Below are 9,646 nucleotides of genomic sequence, written 5' to 3' on the forward strand. Positions count from 1 at the left end.
CATGTCTAGGGGCTGCATTTCACCACACTCCTCTCCCTCTGTTGCGGACATGTTTCCTGCTCCCTCTTCAGTGAATCTTGAACCCTGGTGGTGGCATACTCAGACCTGTATCAGAAACACTTGGGAGTTTTTGAAAAAAACGAGAAAACAATCTGACAACTTCTGCCCCCCCCCCCCCAAATGCTGTAATTGCTTCAGAACTACTGAATCAGCCATGGAGGCATGTAAGATGCAGTGGAGATTTCCCAGGTTATTCAATCCGACTACATTTAGAGTTTCTCCCATCTTTTTAGAGAGCATGTTAGACAGCAAAGCAGATGGCTCCCCCTAGTGGTGGTGAAGTTACTGTTGAAGTAGGTAGGCTGGTGTGGAATTGAATGAGTTTCAGTGTTGCTGTGGAAGGTACATGTTCAGGAATATACTGGTGCCCCACGTTGGAGTCATTATCTGGCTTGCCTACCTTGCTTATCTGTGCGCACAGAGTACCTTTATGACAACTTGCTGAAACCTGTTGCTTAAAGGAAGGCCTGAGTGTCAGGCTCACATTATATAACACACTGTACCAAGTCCGATGAGCCTTTCAGCAGCCTTTGAGCACGTAATTAAAACTGCATCCTTGGCTTCAAGTTGCAGGAAGATGAACTTGAGCATTTCAGTGGATAAAACACTGCTTATCCCTCATGCATCTGTGTCACTGGCAGAGCTCAAGGATGCTGGCTGGAATGGCAACTCCTGAACCTTCCTGATGGTCCCACCAAGGGGAGGACTGAAAGGTTTTACCGTTGCACTCTTTTCCCAGGCAGGCTTGCGCTGGTGGTTTGAATAGGAATGACCGCCATAGGCTCATGTATTTGAACGCTTGGTCTTTAGGGAGTGCCACTTGATGAGATTGGGAGGTGTGGCCTTATTGGAGGAAGTGTGTCACTGTGGGTGGGCTTGGGGGTTGCAAATGCTCAAGTCAAGTTCAGTGTCTCTTTCTCTTCCTGCTGCCTGCCCGACCAGCATCTTGTCTGCCTGCACACTGCTATGCTCCCCACCATGGCGGTAATGGACTAAACCTCTGAACCTGTAAGCCAGCCCCAATGAAATGTTTCCCTTCGTAAGAGTTGCCGGGGTCATGGTGTCTCTTCACAGCAGTACAACACTGACCAGGAACAGATACCATTGCCTCCACTCAGCATCTCTTGGCTGCAGCGGCTGTCACATCCTGAAGTTGTCTTCCAAGGTCTGGACAGAGGTGCTCTTACTAGCCAGCACTCTCGTGGGGCAATAACTAATTTTATTAGTACAGGTTTTTCAAAAGTTTGGTGTTTACTTCTGACTCTTTCAAACTACTGGGAATCTCTGACCTAATGTTCCTTGTTCTGATACACTGGGATAGTGTATTGGACAACTCAATGCTGTCAGTTCTCTCCACCTTATAGGTAATGGGGATTGAACTCAGGTTGTTAGGCGTGGCTGCAAATGACGTCACCTGTGGGGCCATCTTACTGTCATTTTTCAAGTGTGTATGTGTGCGTGCTCAGGACAAATGTGCAGCTTCAGAGGACAACCTGTCGGAGTCAGTTCTCTCTTACCAAGTGGGACTCAGGAATTGATCTCCGGTTGTCAGACTTGGCGGCAAGTGTCTCCCCACCCCCACCCCAACAGCCATCTTGCCAGCCCTCTAATCAGTTTTGGTAGTACTTTCCACAGCACAGCACACTTGACTTAGGAAGAAGACCTTCTGAAGTTTAACCATCTACTTAAAGAAAAATGAGAAAATAAAATTTACCTTCAATTATACTTAAAGTAATGAATTCTACTCTCCCTGATCATGCAGTGTTCTGTTTTATAAGTAGTGCTTAAAATGTCACTTGTGATCAGTGTGCTCAAAAACTTAGTTTTTTAATCAAGTTATGAACCTGGACCTTAAATTCATTGCTCATTGTTATAAATTCTTATGCTAGTTAACAGCATTGATTTCTACTTTATGGTATTTTTCATTTTCTAAAACTTGTTTTAAAGTCACAAAGTTAGCACAGAAACTCTAGGGTCTGGCTTCCAACCACTGGACTGAATATGGAGCTTCTGAAGTCCCTAGTTTGAGTTTGGATTTCTTCTCCACATCCCTACCACATGGTTTTAGATACATATAAGCTCTTGAGAGTTTCAGTTTCAGAATGTGTTTTGATCATATGTACCTCTTTCCCAACTCTTCCGAGATCCAACTCTCCTTTACCCACTCAACTTTTTGTCTTAAATAAAAAATTCCTTCAAGATCAATTTGTGCCACTCATATATTGTTGGATGTGTGGTCTTCCACTGAAGCTAAAGATACAGTATGTGTTACACATATAAACATTTTCCTGCTTTTACATACTGATTGTTTGAAAGTAACATATTAAAGAGTAAAACTCATACATAATGTCATTTAGGACTTCTCCAAGTCCGTTTCATGTTTGATGATAACAGAATCCAATCCTACCAACATGTGCACCTCCCCACCCAAGAGTAATCTTCTATGTTTTAAGAAGTCTACTACTGGGCTGGAGAGATGGCTCAGCAGTTAAGAACACTGGGTGTTCTTTTAGAGGTCCTAAGTTCAATTCCCAGCAACCACCTGGTGGCTTATAACCATCTCTGATGAGATCTGGCGCCCTCTTCTGACCTGCAGGCATACATGCAGACAAAAGCCGTATACATAATAAATAAATAAATCCTTATTTTAAAAAAGTATACTACCAGTCGTGGGCTTCTGGAATTGAAATATATGTCAAACAATTTTGTGATGCATCAGTTAAGGTTAACCTGTTTCTTCCTGCTTTGTCTTTGGAGACAGAGAATGGTACAGCTTTCAAAAACATGTTTACATGTTTATGGGTAATACTTGGTTAGGAAGTAGCCATAAATACTTAATGTAAATTATGGAACTACTTTTAGCCCTCTGGCCACTCAGAGCATCATTTTCTCTCTCTCCTACAGTACATTCTGCATTTGGCTATACAATGTGTGAGTTTTAGGAAGTTGGCCTTCTAGTGAAGACAGTAGATCTTGGTGACCATAGTGTTTCAGTGTAGCTAAAGTTTTCCTTGTCCCACCTGGCCCATGGTCAGGACAAATCTCTCTCACCCACTGGTCCTGCACCCACTTGGACCCAAGTAAACACACAGAGGCTTACATTATTTATGAACTGTATGGCCATTAGCTCAGGCTTATTACTGATTAGCTCTTACACTTAAATTAACCCATAATTCTTATTTATGTTTAGCCCCATGGCTTGGTACCTTTTCTCAGTTCTGCCTTAACATCTTGCTTCCTCTGTGTCTGGCTGGCAACTCCTGACTCAGCCTTCCTCTTCCCAGAATTCTCCTTGTCTGCTTATCACACCTATATATACTTCCTGCCTGGCTACTGGCCAATCAGCATTTTATTTATCAATCAGTCAGAGCAACATATTCACAGCATACAGAGCAACATCACCCATCATTTCCTCTTTTCTTTCTATTTAAAAGGAAGGTTTTTAACTTCAACATGTCAGAGTCCTGTTTATTTCCCTCCTGGGGTGTAGCTGCAAAACACTGCTCTTATGCTAAGAAAATGAATTTATTCTGAATTAGAGGGAAACAGTTCCTTCTCGTGATGACATACACAAGATCAAGCCAGTCACCATTCCAGCATAGAAGGGGAAGAAGTTCCCAAACCCTGACCCATAACTAAAATGTGTTACAGGAAGCTGGGAGCTTCTGAGGGATGGTAGGGAGTCAGTTTGCTTTAGAAGTGTGGTCCCAATAGGTCACCATGCTCCAGCAGATGACCCCACATCCTGGAATATATGGACAGCACAAATTGGATTCAAAGGACTATTCATTTTTTTTTTTTTTTTTTTTAAGACATGAAGTTGGGAGAAGGGTAGGGGGTGGATTTGGGCAGGGGGGGATATGAATATGATCAAATACATTGAAAAATTTTGAAAGCATTAGTGAAAATTTTAAAAATCAGAGTTTATACAAAGCCAAACAGGAAGAGGGTAGCCTGGGAATGTGGGTTCAGGTCACATGTCCACCGTGGAAGTGGCCACATGAGCTCTTTATAGACCCAGAACAAAGGGAAGGCATAGCCAAGCCATTTTCCAGCTGCAGTGGTAGGAACATCAGGCAGGTGGCTCTCGACAAAGCAGGGTGACCCCTGCTACAGGTTTTAGACATTGACTGATGATATACTTAACTTCTAGGTTGGTGGAAGAGGGTGGTCCGCCAAGATGACTTTCTGGAAATTTTACCTGATAGAAGGATTCGAGGTCAGACTCAATAGGCAATAGGACTACCAAGGGGGCTACAAATAGCCTGGGATAATTTTGGCTGTGGATCTGCTCTCTACCATCATGACATTGTGGTCGGTCAGACTTGGAGAATCAGCAACACAGGAATGACTCCCCTGTCCTCCCCATTGCCTTCAATACACTTGTTTTCCTATTGTTAATTAATGGAAGCAATGCCTGCCTCCCTCTTTATTGTCTTGTACATTCTCAGGTAAGATTAAAAAAAGGGAGGGCTGGAATTATATTTTAGATTATATTAGCTGGAAATAATCCCCACTGAACCTGTTATGGTTCGAGATCCTGTTACTTTCCAGATGAAAACTTGCCAAGCCGAAGGTGGCTCCAGGGCTGAGTGGCAGGCAGTGAGCCCCAATGATTCCCTTTGATGGTGATTACTGCTCTCAGACTGTGGGGAACAGCCCTGGCAGGTTGAGGCACCTGCAGAGAGGCAAGAGCCCAGCCTCACCTCTCTCCCTCTGGGTGGTCTTTGGCGCTTGTTTTTCTGGGCTTCAGCTTGCCAGGAAAAAAGTCACTGAGGTAGCATTTAGCTTTTACCCATGCATTTTAAATCTTCATCAGTGATTAACGCATGAGCTTCCTGTATTTTTAATGTGCTGTGTCAAACATTATCTAAGGGCCTAGGCGCTGCACAAGCAACCGAGTGAACAAATGAACTTAACATGTGGCACAAAAACTCTTCCTACTTGTTCTAGAAGTAGAGTATGTTATTGCTCGCCAACTGGATGAATTTGTTTCTATGGATGATTTTTGATGGTCTTAACTGGTTTCAGCTTCTACACCCCATGTCAGACTTGAGATCAGCATCAACTGGTGAATTCTGCTCTGCTTTGTTGTTTGGTTCCAATAGGCATCTATACTGGCCTGCCCTTAGGGTCCTGACAGGATATACCTCAGCTGCAGCCACTAAGTGTGTGCATTCACTACATTTCTGTACAAAAGGCGAGCCTTGTATCTCTCTCTCTTCCCTCCCCTTCTCTCCCCCTACCCCTCTCCCCCTCCTTCCCTTTTCCTTTTCCTTTTCCTTTGTTCTCATCCCCAGGGATCAGTCTCTGTCCCTTCTCTGCCCCTTCTCGCCCCTCCCCTTAATAAACTTCCTAGTTGGCCCTGCTGTATAGTGTGACTCCTTTGTGCCATTTTTAAAATACAACAAATAGGACATTTTAAGTTATTTTTAAGGTGGATTTTTCTTTTGAATTGTGTGCTTCTCTGTCTCTAGCGCGTGCAAGTGTGTGTGTGTGCATGTGCGTGTGCGTGTGCGTGTGCGTGTGTGTGTGTGTGTGTGTGTGTGTGTGTGTGTGTGTGTCTAGGCTAGAAGTGCGAGCTAGAGTTACAAATAGAAGTTGAGCATCCTGTGTAACATGAATTGCTAAATGGTCTTATTAATAGAAAAAACCTGGAGCCAGATATTGGGGTTAAAGCTGAAAGATCAGGCAAGACAAGCAAGTGCCCTTAACCACCAAGGACTCTCTACCCCCATAAGAGGATCTTTGTTATGTTTATCTAAATGATGTGGATCCTTGGAGCTCTCTGGATGGATAGTAAGACCTCATTATGTACTTTGAGAAGCTTGGGGAAGATAGAGTCATTACTTCTTCAGAAGTTCCCATCCCACTTCCTCGTGCCCAGCTCCCATCACACGTCCATTTGTCCTTCTCCTTTGACCCTATGGATTGCTCAGAATGGCCCGTTCCTCTTTAATCTTTCTTCTTCTCATCCTTTAGACTGGGTGATTTATACTCATTACTTTCTAGTTCTTTCTCCTGTCACCTTGAAGCCATTGCTGAGTCTTCCTGGTTCCTCTTTCAACTTTAGAATTTCCATTCAGTTTACTGTTGCTATCCCTTTACCAGGCAGAGGTCCACCGTCAAAGTTCAGTATAATTGGCCTCTACTTCCATTCCTGCTGGACTTCTTGGGTTTCTTCCACGTGGGTCCTTTAGCTGGAGATGGGTGAGGAGTTTAGGATCAATCTCACCTCCATGGCCCTTGAACCCAGCCTTCAGTCAACACAAGCTGTGCTAAGGAGTGTTCAAAGCCACACACTGTCTCACGTCCAAACATCCCTTGGCTAGTCTGTTGCGTCCACCAAACAGAACCTTAAGTTCAAGGTCGTGGACTGTTAGCTGTCCCTATCCATTTGTCACCAAGATTTCCACTTACCCAGTGACATCCCGAGTCAAGGATCTCATCTGGGCAGCAGCAACAATGGTTGCTCACCTCCTTGACTGCTACCCCAAAACCAGTGGTCAGGAAGGGGTAGGAGGAGCCTAGACAAAAGAACCACAGACTCAACGTTGCTCTTACTTGAAGTGCAGATTTCTTCCAGTTTTACCATGAGTTTAGTCAGTTTTCAAACTACTGAAACAGTTAGTTTTCAAGTTCTGACCAACTTACTCATTACTTTACTGTGGTACTGTTTGTTAGCAGTTTGTTGCTGAGCCTGAGGGGTTTTAACTGTGTAGCCCACGCTACCTTTGAACTCATGATCCTCTTGTTTCAACATCCCAAGCATGAGGACTGTGGCCTGCACCACCATTCCTGCCTTACTAGTCTGTTCCTTTTTGAGGAAATTATTTATCAGTGTTCTTATTGCAGCATGCTGGCAGAAAAAAAAAAAAAAAAACAACCTCTGATCAAAATCAATCTCAAGTGAAAAAATTAAGGTGTAGAAAAACACATATTGTACAATCTCATTTGTATCTGGTTCTAAGAACAGGAAAGACTAAGGCCTGTGGTTTGAGGATGCGTAAATCCATGGTAATATGAGCCAAATAAGCTAGTAAATAGTCCACAATGGAAGACAGCATTCACAGCTATGGAAGAGATACGTCTGGAAACCAGTGCACAAAAGGCAAGGTCAGGGTCTGGAATTCCATCACTATCCTATTTCTTGCCTGGGGTGGCCATTAGCAAATGTTCACCCCAGGACTCTTGAAGAAGAAAAACGACACAATCGCTGGGTCTGGCATGATGGTTCAGGACTATCACCCCAGCAATGTGGATGCTAAGGGAAGAGAATCACCCACAAGTTGAAGTCAGCCTTTCCTACATGATGAGTCTCAGGCAAATCTGGGCTATAGACTGAGACCCTAGCTCAACTCCCCAAACAATGACACATGTTTATGTCCCTGCATGTATGTTGTAGATTGCAATAAAATGTTATGTGGGGGTTGGGGATTTAGCTCAGTGGTAGAGCGCTTGCCTAGCAAGCACAAGGCCCTGGGTTCGGTCCTCAGCTCTGGCAAAAAAAAAAAAAAAAAAAAAAATGTGAACAGAGCTGGAGAGATGGCTCAGGGGTTAAGAGCACTGACTGCTCTTCCAAAGGTCCTGAGTTCAATTTCCAGCAACCACATGGTGTCTCACAACATCTGTAATGAGATCTGGTGCCCTCTTCTGGCCTGCAAGGATACAAGCAGGCAGAACACTATATACATAATAAATAATCTTTGAAAAAAATGTTGTGTAAAGCATACTACTCAGTTGTTTTCTTAGTACATGTTTACTGAATGACCCTAGAGCAAAGTTCACAATTCAGACAATTGTCAAAAGAAAGGAAAAGTCAGAGGTTTCCATTCTCACTTACAGCTTAATGGAGGGATACCCAAAAAGTAAGCACCCTACAATAAAAGCATAGTTTTATTTTATTTTAATTTTTTTCAGATGTGTGTAGGGCATATGGAGGTATAAAGGCCAGAGACTTCTAGCTTTTCCCTTTGTATATTGAGTTAAGGTCACGTTCTGAATCCAGAGGTCTAGTTTCTGCTAATCTAAGTAGCCAGCCTGCTCTGAAGATGCCTGAGCTGTCTCTACCTCCTACATGCCGGAATTATGGGTGGGCCACCATACCTGCCACCCAGTTTTCATGTGAGTTCTTGGGATCTAAATTCTGGTCTCAGTTGGTACCTTGAACTAGGTTTGCTAAAGCACATATCTGAGGTGATGAGACTTGATTGAGAAGTAAAGGGTGAGTTTGGTGGAGGTGGGTTATCTTAAATTTTTTCATACATATAAGGGGGCATATAAAATATAGAAGTCAGAGACTAATAGTGTCTTCCTTGATAGTTTTCCCTTTGTATATTGAGACAGGGTCTCCTTCTGAACCCAGAGCTCTAGTTTCTGCTAGTTTGGCTAGCCAGCTTGCTCTCAAGATGCCCAAATCATCATATGTAAAGATTTGAGTGAGAGAAACAGCGAATTAGAACCTGGAGCAACTGCAATCTGCAAGCTGACCTCAGACATCCTCCAAAGGATCCTCTTGTAATGCCCTCAGGAAGGTAGAGCAAAGACCAACCAGCAGATGAAAAACAGCAGAAGCTAGTTTCTCCTCAGGGAGAGATAGCTTTGTAACCATCAGAACTTGTCAAGAAGCCCTGACTAGTGAGCTGAGTTCATGTCACCGGAGTTGTTACCCACCTCATCTTCATCTCTACTGTCCATGTGACTGGTCTTGGACTCACCCAAGAGACATGCTTCTGTATGTGTCTGTGTGGATATTCCCAGCATGCTCCACCCCACCCTGACTACAGGCAGCATTATCCCATGGACTGGGGTGAGTGAAAGGGGGGCAGCTGTGAGAAGGCAAGCTAAACACCAGCATTCATCGCTCTCTGATCCATGACAGTGGACATCGGGTGACCAGCCACCTCTGCTCCTGCCACCATGCTCTCCATGCTGAACTGTAGGCTTGAACCCTCAGGCAAAACCAACCCTTCATATCCTAACTCACTGTTGTCACACATAGTAGAGCAGCGAGAAAAGGAACCAATGTATTTTGTGAGGCACATTCCCATGGTTTTTGGCCATTTCCCCTTCCTTGAGGAACAGAACCCAGTTTCCCACGTCGGCAATTACCTCTTATGCTGTCCAGTCAGCTGTCCAGCACTGTAACAAATGTCTAAGGTCATCATGACCTTATAAAGAGAAAAGGTCTATTTTGACTCATTGTTTTAGAGGTTTCTGCCCATGGCTACTCCCAGTGCTTGCCTTAGTGTGACAGCCTATCATTTGGGGGGGTCACATGATATCACCGAGTGAAGAAGGGAAATAAAGAAACATGTTCTTACCTTTGAGAGTGTGTTCCCAATGATCAGAAGACTCCCCACTACCAGGTCCCACCTCTTAGGGTTTCTACCTTCTTCCAATTGTACCAGGCTGGGGACTAAGTCTTTAAGCACATGGACCTTTGGGTGACATGCAGATGTACACTAGAGCTTGCTACGACAGCCTTGATTTAAGTAGTACCTCTGCCTGAAGACATTGTGACCTAACACTAGCCACGTGGATTCTCCCCCACCCTTAGACACTCCTCTCTATAGCCAGGTGGGGC

Source organism: Onychomys torridus, chromosome 8 (assembly GCF_903995425.1).
Source record: "Onychomys torridus chromosome 8, mOncTor1.1, whole genome shotgun sequence".
Classification (NCBI taxonomy): domain Eukaryota; kingdom Metazoa; phylum Chordata; class Mammalia; order Rodentia; family Cricetidae; genus Onychomys; species Onychomys torridus.